The sequence below is a fragment of the Pteropus alecto genome, unplaced genomic scaffold, assembly GCF_000325575.1.
Source record: "Pteropus alecto unplaced genomic scaffold, ASM32557v1 scaffold223, whole genome shotgun sequence".
Lineage (NCBI taxonomy): Eukaryota > Metazoa > Chordata > Mammalia > Chiroptera > Pteropodidae > Pteropus > Pteropus alecto.
In genome coordinates, this window is record NW_006434441.1 from 966,849 (window position 1) to 981,618 (window position 14,770).

At 41.0% G+C, this 14,770-nt stretch overlaps 1 pseudogene; it reads right to left on the reverse strand.

Annotated features, from left to right (window-relative positions):
- Window positions 1–10,469: 10,469 nt before the first annotated feature.
- On the reverse strand, window positions 10,470–10,588 carry LOC112477864 (annotated as a pseudogene).
- Between the last annotated feature and the right edge of the window lie 4,182 nt (window positions 10,589–14,770).

The following is a 14,770-nucleotide window of genomic DNA, read 5'->3' on the forward strand; positions in this document are numbered from 1 at the left end:
GTCCCCAACAATAATAATAGAGTTGTCTTTTTTTCTTTTTTTTTTTGCAGTTCTATCTGGTTTTGCCTCATGTATTTTGATGCTCTGTTGTTAGGTGCATGCACTTTAAGGACTGTTCTGTCTCCTTGGAGAATTGACCCTTTTATCATAATGTAAAGTTGCTTTTTATCCCTGATGATTTTCCTTGCCCTGAAGTCTAGTTGATCTGAAATTAATATGGCTACTCCAGTGTTATGGGTTGAAATGTGTTACACAAAGATGTTGGGACTCTAATCCCCAGTACCTCAGAATGTGACTCTTCTTTGGAAACAGGGTTGTTGAAGATGTGGTTAGTTAAGATGAGTTCACCCTGGAGTAGGTTGGAACTCTAATCCAACATATCTGACATCCTTACAGAAAGGGGGAATTTAGAGACATACACAGGGAGAACACCATTGAAGACTGGAGTTATACGGCCACAAGCCAGGAACTGGTCAGAAGCTAGGAGAGAGTCCTGGACAAATCCTTTCCAAGCACCTTCAGAGGGAGTATGGCTCTGCTCACACCTTAATCTTGGCCTTCTGACTTCCAAGACTGTAAGACAATAAGTTCCTTTTGCTTAAGCCACCGACTTTATGGTATTTTGTTACAGCAGCCCTAGCAAACTATTTCATCCAGGTTTCTTTGGTTGGTGTTAGCATGGCATATCTTGGGGCTTAAATCTGCCATTTGTTTTTGATTTTCTGGGTTTTTTTCTCTTTGTTTTTCATTACTCTGTTGTCTTTTTCCTGACTTCCTTTGGGCTACTTATATATTTTTGGAGTTCTGTTTTGATTTACCTATAGTGTTTTTAGTGTCTCTATTTTTATAGCATTTCTAAAGGTTGCTCTAGGTATTATATTACATATACATATATTATTAGTGTCTTGTCCTCGTTTTATCAGCTGAGTGAAGCATAAAAATTTATTTCCCTTTATTGCCCTTTACTGTCCTCCACTAATAATATAATTTTCTTAAATATTTCCTCTACATACATTTAAAACCACATCAGACAGTGTTACAAATTTTACATCCATCATCAAATATAATTTAGGAAAATCAAGAGGAGAGAGAGACTATATTGTGTTTTTACTGTGTTCTCTCTTCCTTTCTGCTTTTCCAAGTTCCCTCTTTTATCACTTCCTTTCTGTTTATAGAACTTCTTTTATTCATTATTTTAGCTTAGGTCTGCTGGCAACAAATTCTTCGGTTTTCCTTCATCTGAAAATATCTTGATTTCTTCTTCATTTTTAAAGAATATATTCACTGGATATAGGATTCTTTCCTTTCAGTACTTGAAAAATATTGTGCCACTTTCTTCTGGTTTCCATGGTTTCTGATAAAAAGTCTAATGTCATTCAAATTGTTTTTTCTCCGTAGATAAGACGTTTCTTTCTTGCTGCTTTCAAGATTTTTATTTTCTCTTTAGTTTTCAGACTTTGACTATAACACGTTTTGGTGTGGAGTGTGTGTGTGTGTGTGTGTGTGTGTGTGTGTGTGTGTGTGTGTGTGTTCTATTTCAAATTTTCTCAGCTTCTTCAATCTGTAGTTTTACATCTCTTACCAAATTTGGGAAGTTTTCGGCCATTATTTCTTCCAGGACTTTTTCAATCCTGCCCTCTTTCTCCTCTCATCCTGGGAATCCAGTGAGATTCACAGCAAATCTTTTGTTACAGTCCCACAGGTTCTAGGGGCTCCTCGATTTTTTTCTCTCTGTTGCTCAGATTGAGTAATTTCTATTGTTCTATCTTAAAGTTCACATATTTTTCCCTCCATTTCATTCATTTTGATGTTCAGCCTATATATAGCAGTTTTGGTTATTTACTTTTCAGTTCTAAGATTTCCATTTAGTCCTTCTTTATATCGTCTTTTTTTTTTTTTTACTGAAACTAAAACAGCCTGTGTCTTTGCTGAGAATCTCTACTTTTCATTTGCCTAAGCATGTTCATACTTGTTCATTGAACATTTTTATTGTGGCTGCTTTAAAACCTTATCAGCTAGCTCTAAGGTCTCTGTCATCTTGGGGTTGCAATCAGCTATCTATTTTCACTCAGTTTGAGCTAGTTCTGGATCTTGATAAGATGAGTGATCTTTTCAAATCGAATCCTGGACATTCTGGGTATTATGTTATGAGACTCTGGATCTTCTTTAAACCTTCTGCTTTAGTTGGCTTCTTTAGACACCACTCTAGCAGAAGTGAGGTTGCCACCTTGTAACTGCCGGGTTAGGGTACAGTCCGGGTTCCTTACCTGGTCTCCTTTGATACTCAAGGGTGATGAGGCTCCTCATTACTGCTGGGTGGGGGTGGAAATTCTGTCTCCTCACTAGGCCGTAACCCCATGGCAGGGATAAGTAAAAGTTTGTCATTTACTGCTCCCCACATGGCCTCCACTGACACCATCTGAGAGTGGCCTTGTGATTGCTGGGCAATAGTGAACATCCCGACTCTCTTCACTCGGCTTCTCTAACCCCACCTAGGCAGAAAGTTGGGGCAGCTATTTACACCTGGTAAAGCTGGAAGTCCAGTCTTCCCACTTAGTCTTTGCTGGAATGGGTGACAGTGGGGCCACAGGCTTTTTTCTGTGGTATCTAGATGGAGGAGAGCAGTTTCTGTCAACAAGTTTTCTGTCTTGTAGGATGTCCCTTCCTGGTCCTTTGGCTAGAAAAAGCACGTTTAGTTGAGACTTTTTTTGTCTGCACAATTACCACCTCCAGATTTCCAGCTTCTTCCACTCTGAGTCTAGAGTAAATGAGGGAAAAACAATCCAGGGAACTCACCACGGTGCCTTAGCAATAATGTTTCAGTGGTCATCCAACTAGAGCAGAGCCTTCCCTGCCTGTCTGAGTTCAGTTCCTGGGAAGATCTGAGGTGGGATTTGGCCAAAAGGGATTGACGAGGAAGTGAATAGTAGGGTGTAGCAAATAAAAAACACCTTTTCAGGTTGAGATGGAGACTACAAATGAAAGGGAAAAGCCATTTTCCTCTTTATAAACAAAGGGACCCACATTTTCATCTTGCACTAGCCCTGCCAGTGACCTAGCCAACGACCTAGCCAGCCTTGAAGGCAATGACCCAACATAGAGCATATATACAAGCAACTCACTAAGCCATGGGTCCCCTGGGCAGCTTGTTGTCACACTTAACATTGCCCTTACACTCTAAAATATTGAAGACATATCTTTTTTTAATGCCCTGGGGATGACATATCTTTTTTTAATGTCCTAGGGGTAACATATCTTTTTTTTATGCCCCGGGGATGACTGGCCTGTCACACTGCTTACAAATTGCTCCACGTAGGCTGTGGGCAGCTCCACAGCTCAGAGCTGCACACACCACCTACAGAACCCCTTACAAAGGGCCTCGGCCCACATATAGTCTTCCATTTGTGATAGTCTATGTGTGAATAATGGTGTCGTCCTTGTTCATTGCTAAATTTCATCAGCAGAGTCCTGGGGAGGCACATAAAGTAAATCCTGAGCTCTGCCCTTGACTTTGACCTTGCGTGGAAACATGGAGGAGAGGCTCAGGTTGTCCTCTACCTTCCTGTCATCCATTCACCCTTGGTTTCCGCAAATTAAGGTCACAGCGTTATCTGTATTCCTGGGAGTGGGCCAGGCTTTTCACATTAAACGTAACTACTGTTCAAAGTGGGGCTAATTTTTGCTCCAAGTCCACTGTGATCATTCCTGTGTTCTCTCCACTTTCTTGTGTTGCTCTTGGGACATTCAAGCTGTTCTTGTCACTGCTTCCAGTGATAACTGACCAGCAGAACAGGCTCCTCCTGGGCCTTCTCCTGGACAGCGAGCAGGAGCAAAGGTGATGCACTTGAGCCCTGTCTAGTAGTGCCTGGGCATAGAAGGGCAGCAGGTGGGCTGTCCAGAGCAACTGGGCAAGGGAGCTGCCCTGTTTACTGGCAGAGCATGGGGCGTAGAGGGCAGCAGGATGCACCCGAAGAAGCCAGAGGCTTCCCCATGCCCGTCTTTGGGGGATGTCCATGGAGGACATTTGCAGAAAGAATTGAGGCACAAGTGGAGAACCTGCCTCCGAGGGGCCACTGAGGGACTGTGAGGCTGTACCCCCACAATAGGCCCACCAAGTCTTGAGTCATGGATCCTGGCAAATGAGCTCAGCCATTTAAGGTACTCACTTAGCCCACTTCCCCCAAAGTCACAATAAAACATATGCTCCACTGGGGACTGATGACAAATGGGTATGAGGGATTTTACCGGGATGATGGAAATGTTCTAAAACTGGATTGCGGTGGTGGTTGCACAACTCTTTAGTACATTTACTAAAATTTATTGAGTTGTACACTTAAAACAGATAAATTTTATGATGCATAAATTATACCTCAATAAAACTCTTTAAAGAAAAAGCAGAAATAAAGAAATGTTGTGTGTGTGTGTGTGTATGCATATATTTGTATAGTCCCTTAAGAATTCTTTTTCATTCAGATCCTAGCTCCAGATTGAATTTATGTACTTGTTTTTCAGTCAGTTTTACGGAGGTATAATTTACATATAAATAAGTGTGTAGTTTGATGAGTTTTGACAAATGTATATATATCTGTGTAACCACTGTCACAATCACGATATAGAACATTTCCACGCTCCCAGAACATTCCTTCTAGGCTCTCTGCAGTCACAATATCCCCCACGCTCCAGCCCCAGGCCACCACTGATCTGCTTTTTGTCACTGTAAATTAGTTGGAGTCTTCTAGAATTTTATAAAAATTTACTCTTTTGTGTCTGGCTTCTTTTGTTCAACATAATGTCTTTGAGATTTATCCGATGCCCTCCTTTAAAAATAAACAAGACAAACTTGTATGGTGGTTTCTCCAAAGTGAGAAAGCCATCTCTACGACACGAGTGAGTTTTCTGAATGAGGAAACAACTTCCTTCATTGGTCTAAGGTTCCTGGCTGATAGTATTTTTCTTAATTATGAGTTTGAAAGAGGAACTTTCACTTCTAATTTAGAATGAATTTTTATATTTGTTTAAAATTTTTTTTAAAGCAAGAAAATGGGTAGGTTGGAGGAAAAGAAATGCATTAAGACAACAGTATTTTAAACTAAAACACCTACTTATAGCTGTCACAGATTTAAAGTTTTCAAGCCAAGTGAATAATACCATAGGAAAAGCAGAATATTTAATCTTATGCCAGGTGCTAGATACTCAAGTAACTGCTGGAAGGTTGAATGAATTTGAAAATATTTGTAATACAGGAACATACAATGTTTCTTCCTAATTTGCCTAAACTGCTGTATGAAGCAGGTGTGAAATATGCTTTTAGTTGTGGGCTAGCTTTGCTCACAAGGTAGCAAGCAGTCACTTTGAAGATGCAAGTAACTTTTGAAAATAGCTAAACCAAATGGAACAAAACACGGGTGTTGGCTGATGTAGAAGTATGCTAAGTTGAAAATGAAACCTGTTATTGAAGCCAAGCGGTAGACCTCAAGTGGTTTAAGCCACTTGGAGGAAAAGACAAAACCATGAAAATTAGCAAAAGAGGGCTCCAGGCAGTGCCTTCCACAAAGATGAAAAAAAGTGGTTCCCAAGATGTCAGACATTTCTCTGCACTGTCCCCTGACACATGCCACCAAGACATGCTCCTGGAAATAACACCTAGAAGGACATTTGATGCCTCTGCTTTGACTTCCTTCTCTTGACATTGTAACCAACTGTATTATTTTTCAAATATTTCAACTTAGCAGAACACCTGAGGATCAAACACGCTTCTTTCCTGTGTTCTTTGTTCCCTGTTTATCCCAGCTTCCATGAGGGATCACCTTCCTTTTCTCAATCTAACCATTATCTTCGATTTACTTTGGGTCACCTGGATCCCTCAGCCTCCTTATCCCTCTTCCCATGATAACTTGGAGCCACCTACCCCACTGGCCCATCCCTGTTGGCATCGAGACAGAAATTTACACCGACATGAGTTTACACAGGCGCTTTCTACCCGAGGTGCTCTTACTAATCCGTGCCTGAACCTGACCCTCCCCAGGTTTTATGGGTTGTGTCCCTCGAAAAGAGCTGTTGAAGTCTTAACCCCCATTACTTCAGAATGTGACTTTTTGAGAAATAAGGCCAATGAGATATAAGCAGTTGACATGAGGTAATACTGGAGCAGGGTGAGCCCCTAATCCAATATGACTGGTGCCCTAAAAGCTGGCGTTGCAGTCATCTGAAGGCTTGACCGGGGCTGTAGGATTCACTTCCAGGATGGTACAGAAGGCTTCATGTGAGTTTCTTTATAAACCGTGTAAATGTTCTCATGACATGGCAGTAAATTCTGCAGGGGCAAGCAATCTCAGAGAAGGTGGCAGCACCCACAGGTCTTTTAGGACCTGGCCTTGGAAATGATAGATCGTCATTTCTGCCATATTCTCTGGATCCCTCACATTGGTTCTGATTCTCTGTGGGAAACTGGGACTACAGGAGGGTGTAGATACCAGGAAGCAGGGCTCATGGTGGCTATCACTGGCTATCCCTACTTTCCTGGGGTGTGTCTTTGCGCAACTTACTCTCTCTAAGCTTTAGTTCCCTCATTTATAAGTAATAACACTTACTTTCATAGGGATCTGAGAGGATTAGATGCTTACAAAGGGCTTTGAGCTCTTCCACGGTGTCTGCCCCTGCCCCACATTTCCCAGGACTCTTCTGGGGAAGCCAATTGCAGCCCATGTAGGAACAAAGTTGAGAGGCCAGTGGAACATGGAGATTCAGGCTAGACAGAGGGAGCCAGGACAGGAAGACTTTGAAGGCTGGTTTTGAAAATAGTTTCCCAGAGGGATGAGTTGAGGTGTCAGAGTAATAGTCCTTACCTCCCGAGGGAGTGGTACTTGGTCTGAAAAGACATGAAAAATGCAGCTGAGAGGTAGAAAGCAAGTTCACACCTGGTTGGGGAATCAGGACAGGACTGTGGGGCTTTGAAAGATAAGCAGAGTTTTTATCAGCAGATTTGGTCATTGAGAAAGAGAAGAATTCCAAGTGGAGGAATCAAATTCTAGAAAGTACAAGATATGTTTGACGGACAACACACACCAGTCACACACCAGTAGGGGAAGCAGAAAGAGAATGCTATCAAAACAGAAGGTATTTGGTCATTTAACCCAATTTCTTCAGTTTAGTTTTGTCTTATGGGTGGAAGGGTCTGAGTCCCAGGTGGCAGTATTTAAGCGTTGTTCTGTGGACAACAAGAAAACAAAGGGTTTGTTGGAAAACTGGTGTAGATTTCATTTCTCAGTTAAAGAACTGGCATTCAATTCAGTAGAAAAGAAGTGCCACATGCTGTAGAACTCTGTTTTCCCTCCCACTTGCACTATTTTCTGTTTGGCTAAACCCATTCTAAAATCTCAGCCTTTACAAAAGTTAATGCTTCTCCATAGAATGAATTCACCTTCTTCACCAGCCAGTTGGATTCCGGCTGAGCTGAAATGCCATAGACCAGGAGTCCCCAACCCCCAGGCTGCTGACTGGTAGGAACCAGGCCACACAGCAGGAGGTTAACGATGGGTAAGCAAGCGAAGCTTCATTTGTATTTGCAGCTGATCCCCAGCTGATCCTCAGCGCCACTTCAGATCATCAGGTATTGGATTCTCTTTGGAGCACTGGTCCCTGGTGCTACAAAAATTGGGGACCACTGCCATAGACTGTTTTTCCAAATTTTTACATTTTTATTAGCTTCCAGGTTGCAAAGTATACTGTGATGGGCTTGTCATTGCCTGCACATAAACAAATGTAGCCAGGTGTGACAGTTTCTGATGACTTGATTGTCACGTCAATTGAGTTATTTGCATTGGTAGCGCCAGGTAAGATTGAATTTAAATTTGAATTCAATTCTCTATTTGCCACTTAATATGACTCTTGAAAGATTATATGCGATGCAGAACTGAAACTAAACAGAATATTGTATGCAAAAGACTCTCTGAGGGTGAGCCTTCTGGTTTTAAAATGCAGCATAAAGAGGGCACTTTCTCTCTTCTGAGAAATCACCCAAAAGCAAGAAGAATAAGAACGGGAACAAAATTCTATCTTGAAAGAAATTAAGAGACATCTGCAACCCTGAACCGAAATAGGTAAGGAAGGGCTCCCAGATGCAGCAAAGGTCAAGCCAGCCAAGATAACGAGGGAGGGTGTCCATAGTGGGACACATCAGACAAATCCAGGAAGGCTTGGTCCCTCAAAGTAAGTGACACACCCTAAGGGACATGGAAATCTCTTTTTGGAACAATGAGAGTGGAAACAGTGTACAGGTTTGCAGCTGAAGATTCCATAGAGTGCTTAAATCCAAAGTCTTGACAAATAAGAAAGGCAGGGACCAAATGAGGAAGGACACAGAGAAGCCACATTTGCATTCTGATGGTGAGACAGCATGGTGTGAGCAGTCCTGCCATGCTTATCTCATCTGACTGGGGAGGATTAAAGAATAAAAGAATGCTCATACACACAACCGTCATTAGCCTGGAAAATGGCACTGGGCCCTCTTCAATCTAAACCTTCAGGAAGAATTCATATCTTTATAAAAGAGTATTAATTTTTTTTTTAGGCGAAGCAACCCTTGGTTGACTTCACAGATTGCAAGGACCTTGTCAGCTTACGATCCCTTATTTTTTTATTTTTTACGCCTATGGCACCTGGTCTTCCTAGGTGGTCTCCGAGTACTAATTTTTTAAAAGTCACAGAATCTAAACAAAGGTAACACAATAAATAAAAAGATGAAAGTAACGGTGGGAGGAAGTGGCAGGTAAAGAACACTTAGCAAAAAGGCTATTGCCACAGAACGGGAGAAAAGTTGACTGAATATAGTACCAGAAATTTTACAAAGAAATGAAGTTATTTGCTCATGAAAAATAAGAGCACAATATGCTCAGATTGGGGGGCCCAGGAAAGAGAAGGTAAGCCCAAAGGAAGAAGGAATATGAGTGAGCGGAGCATAGAACAGCAGTGAAATTAAAAAAAAAAAAAAATTACAGAAACAGACTAAAAAGAGAAGAGACTTAGCTGAAAATACAATAAGATAAAAAGAGAGAATTGAGAAAAATGAGCTAATTAAAATGACCAAGGAATTTTCATGATTTGGAGATATCTCCAACTGCAATGGAGTTGTTTGTATCAGATCAACTTTTCCCACCCCGCCTCCTCCTCCCCAAGAACAGCAGCAGATTAGACACAGAAGTGGGAATTAGGAAACTGCAAAATAGGTCAGTTGGAAATATCCAAATTAAAATCCTGAAAGGAAAAACAAAGGATAGCAAATTCAGAAAAGAGCATTAGAGACATATGGAACACAGTGAAAAAGTCTGACATACATGGAATTCGAGTCCCAGAAAGAGAAAATGAGAAAGAATGTGGCTGAACGGAGTCTGGCTTATAATTTTCCCAAGGTGATGAAAGATATCAAGTCACAGAGTCAAGAATTCTAGCAGGATAAATACAAAGAAAACCACGCGTAGGCACGTCATTCAAAGGCTGAAAAAAAAAAAGATAAAGAGCAAGTCTTAAAAGCATTTTTAATTATAAAAAGAGAATAAAAACACCTTACCTTCAAAGATACAATAGTATCTCTAGCTGACTTTCAAGAGAAATTATGAAAGCCCAAGGAAATGCATTGTCATCTTTCAAGTACTGAAAGAATATAACTGCCTACCTGGAATTCTCTATTCAGGAAAAATAGCATTCAAAAATGAAAAAGAAATAAAGTCATTTTCAAAACAAAAACAAAAGAAAAATCCCAAAATCTGATAGACTATATTACCAGCAAACTACTAAATTGAGAAGTAAATGAGGTTTACATTTTTAGAGTCAAATGAAAATTGGTCTAAACTGGAGGTGCAGGAGGAAAACCAGAAAAATTAAAATGGGGGTAAATTCTAAATCATTATTGATTTTAAAATAGTATTTTTTTTCTCAAGGAGTTTAAAATATATGTTCAAATATAATACATGATGACAATAGGACAAAAATGTAGGAAGGAAATCAGGGATGAAAGTGTTCAAAGGTCCCCACACTGCCTGGGAAGTGGGGAAAGTATTCATTTAAGGGAGACTCTAAAGAGTCAGAGAAGCATGTCGCAATGTCAAAGGTAAATAATAAGAGAATATGTAACTGCAATGAAGAGAGGGGCATGAATGACATGACAAAAGCACAACCAAAAAAAAACCTTAATCTAAAAGAAGTCAAGAAAAGAGAAATAGAAGGAAACAATGAAAATTCAGGACAAGTAGAAAAATAGTAAGTTAGTTGATTTGGACCCAAGTATTTAGTAATTACATTAAATGTAAAGGAACTAAATAATTAAAAGACAAAAAACTCCCAGACTTCATTAAAATGGATCAAATTCTATAGTGCTTAAAAGAGACTTTTTTTTTTTTTTTCAAGGCGAGGCAACCCTTGGTTGACCTCACAGATTGCAAAGATCTTGTCGGCTTACAATCCCTTATTTTTTATGCCTACAGTACCTCGTCTTCCTAGGTGGTCTCCCATCCAAGTATTAGCCAGGCCTGACTCTGCTTAGCTTCTGAGATCAGACGGGATCGGGCTTGTTCAGGGTAGCATGGCTGTAGACTAGAAGAGACATTTTAAATATGGGGCCTCAGAAAGAATTTTAAAAAATAGAAAAAGTATATATGATGTAAACAGTAACCAAAAGTACGCTATAATAGCTGTACTAATACCACACAAAGTAGAGATTAAGACAAGAATTATTATTACAGATAAAGAATATTTTATAATAAAGAATCAATTTAACAGGAAGATATGATTATTCTAAGTAATCTAGAAGTCTAAGTAGAAATTACAGTGGAAAATATGAAATATTTAAAGTTAACTGACAACAAAAACGAGGTAACATTCAGCCACAGCCATGCTTAGAGAGAAATTTCTAGTTTTAAACGTGTATATTATGAGAGGAAAAAAAAGCCAAAAGTCAATTAGGTAAGCAACCATTTTGTTAATTAAACAAGGAAGCCATTATACTGAGATGGTTCTAATATCTCAGCAGCCTATGTAAGCAAACCAAACCCGAGCCTGGAAATGCTTCGAGGACTTTAAGAAATCAAAACCTAAGGACGGCAAATCACAGAGAGCCATCTAGTCTTTTTTCAAGTATGGCAAATGCCTAAGCTATAGCCAATCAACTGATTTCTTTGCTTTGCTTCCAACTGTTCTCTGAGAGGCTCCCCTTGGCTCCTGTCATGGAATGCTCCTAACCACTTCGGGTTTAGCATTGCCTAACTCCAATCAACTTTTACTCAAATCTACTCTTAAAATTTTTAATTCTTCAATTTATTTTTTACCAATGTCAAGAAAATTAGAAAAAGATTATCAAAATAAAACCAAAAGGGACAGAAAGAAGCTAATAAAGAGCAATAATCAATAAATCGTAAGAAATAGACAACACAGAAAAAACTTTAAATTCTAACATTAATTTTCAGACTAATAAAATTGACAATCTCCTACCAGGAACAATGAAGAAAAATAGCATAAAAACAGCAATATAAACATTCTATAGACATTAAGACGATAATGAGAAGATATTAAAAATATCATTATACCAATAATGGGAAAATTCTTTGAAAAATACAACCTTTTGAAATTGTCTCATGAAAGAATAGAAAATATGAACAGTCTTCATTCATTAAATAAAACTGAATATATAATTAAAACTTTTCACAAAAATTTCCAAGCCTTGATGGCTTCAACTGGACAATTTCTCCAAACATCAATAGGATCAATATTACACAAACTTTTCCAGGAAAAAAAGACAAAAAGTTAAGAGACTAACATAAACTTAACCCCAACCTGACATGTCAATAAAAAAAAAGTTTAAAAAGAATCCTCTTGAACAAAATAAATCTTCTAATCAGAAAACACACACACAGAAGTCAGACAACATGGTGAAAGGTTTTAAAAGGAATCAATCAAAACAAAAAACATAACATAAACTATGACAATTGAGATTGAAGATATTAGTTAAATCAATAAATATAAATATTAAAAGGAAAATAATATCAGATTATCAAAAAAGCCCATCGTTCTAATATGCGGAAATACACCTGGTGTCCATAAGAGAAAACAGGCACCTAGAAGCAGACGCACAGAGGAGAGGGCCACATGACAACGGAGACAGAGACCGAAGTGACACATGGACAAGCCAAGATGCTTCAAGGATGTTGGCAATCATCAGAAGCTGAGGAGATAAGGAGGCCCCTCCCTGGAGCCCTCAGAGGGGGCATGGCCCTGCGACACCTTGACTGCAGATGCCCGGCCTCCAGAACATGAGAGAATACGTTTCCATTGTCATAAGCCACCTTCTATGCTTCCATTTCTTCTTGTGCTGGGAGTGATGTCTGTGCGTTCCTCCCGTGGTTGTGAGGATTGCTTGTTCCATGCAAAGCCCTCAGACTAAACAATGCTGGCCGCAGGCACAAGCTCTCTCAGTACTCCTGACCTGTCCCCACAAGCAATGACCGGGCCTTCCCCCACACAAGCCTTCCATGATGAGGATGGATGAGAAAGCCCCTGGGCACAGAGGTGGTGTCGCACACCTTTGATGCCCCTAAATTTTGCGGAGACTTTAAACCCTATCTTCCTCTCTTACTTCCTCTGAGATGACACTAATGTCCAAAGGAGTGGGAATGCCATAATTCGGTGACAGCATCACCTGGGAAAGGCAGCTCCAAACTTCTACAGCTTCTCAAAGAGTCACATTGGAAGAATGCAACAGTGTGACTGTGCCGCTTACAATCCAGCAAACGTGTGTACAGGGCCCACCGCATGCTAGGCTCTGAGCTGAGGACTTCCATGGTCACCTCGTTTCACCATCACAACAGCCTCATGCTCACGTAGCAGACAAATCCACAAGCTATCCTAAGCTACAGCCGCGGACTGTTAAAGCCAGAGGGGGTTGAAACCATGGTTCCCAAATTTACCTAGAACCAGATTCCCTGGCAGAGTCTGTTAAAACTCAGATTGTCATTCAGAGTTCTGATCAAGTAGATCTGGGTTGGGGAGTTCCTGAGTGACGCTGATACACTGGCCCCGGAGAGCACGCTTTGAGAACCAAAGGAGGAAATGGTGCAGGCAATCTAGAACTCTCCTCCCTGCCAGGGATGTTGTGGCCGTTGTAAAGGCAGGTATTTTGGATGCTTGCATGTTTGCTTATGGACGTCCTACTTCTTCTTAGTCCATCTCAGCAGTGCCCACACTTCAGTTTCTCTGAGAATCTCTGCGTGGGGTTCTATAAATGAAACCAAGAATGCATGATCTACGGCAGATTTAACAGAATTTCAAGGGCAGCTTTGCTCTACTTTTGCCTTCTGTGCTAATTACAGAACATAAAGTGCTCATAGATTCCAATGCCACTACATAATAATACATAGAATATAACATGAAAAGGAAGATTTTGCATGAGGTGAGTACAGTCACAGGAGGAAACCAGAATCCTGTGGGAACATGTGACGAACCCCGTGGTCCTGTCTGCGGCTCCACAATGTCTGCGCAGAGAAGGGAAGCTGGGCTGAGGCATGAGGATGCGCCAGAGTTAGAGCAAGAGGTTGGGAAGGGCCAAGCAGAGGCGGAAGTGCCTGTGGTCATCACTGAAATCACAGCCTGACCTGTGCTGCTGTTTAATCAAGCCACCAAACCGTGGCAAGGAATTGTTATTCATTTAATTTATTTTATACTTTATTTCAAAAAGAGTTAAGGATTGTAAGCACAAACATACACAGGAGGATAAAAAGCAGAAATCCTTTAGGCTGAAGGGAAAGTAAGGACAAAACAGGATGAACTCAGATGGCTTCTGGGTTGTCTCCAACCTTGGTGAGGTGGCAGAGGCATTAGTCATGAAGGAACCCCTGCCTGCTGTGACAGCTGGGATCCAAGGCACCTGATACAATGGCAGGGTACTGGGCAGGCTTCCCCAGGGCAGCATCCAGCAGAAATTGTCCAAGATGGAGGTGATTTTGAGGAAGGCAGCAAGCACCTTATGGAGCCCTCCCAGTTCCATAAGTCAGGGAACAAGAACATATAACCAAATCCTGAGGCCTAACACCCTGTGATGGGTTGAATTGTGTCCCTCAAAAAAGCTATGTCAAAGTCCTAACCCCCGGTATTTCAGAATGTGACTTTGTTTGGAAATAGGGTCTTTGAGAATGTAATCAGGTAAAAATGAGGTCGTTAGGGTGGACTCTGATCCAATCTGACTGGTGTCCTTAGGAAAGGGGGAAGTTTGGACGCAGAAACAACCATGGAGGAGAGGGGGTCAGGTGAAGATGCAAGATTGGTTGCACCCACAAACCAAAGAAATGGGTTGCCAGCAGACCACAAGAAGCTAGCAAGATCCCAGGGACGGTCCTTCCCCTCTGGGTTCCAGAGGGGACGTGGCCCTGCCAATACCTTGATCTGGGACTTCCAGCCTCAAAAACTATAAGACGATAAATTTCTGTTGTTCTAAGCTACCCAATTTGTAGTGCTCTGCTACGGCACCTCTAGGAAACTAATACACAATATGACTCACCATGTGCTTTAAAGACTGCTGGAGTCAAGACTAGCTTGGAGGTTGGGCGATCCGGGGACAAGGGATTATGGAGAAACTATCAGGGCACAATGTCTAGGGGAGAAGCTGAGTGCTTTAGCGACGGCGACTACCTCCACCCTAGAAACTTTCACCATTAATTTAATTTTTACTGTACCTCAAGGAATAGGAGTAGAGCATGCGCATGCACACACATGCACGCACATACACGCA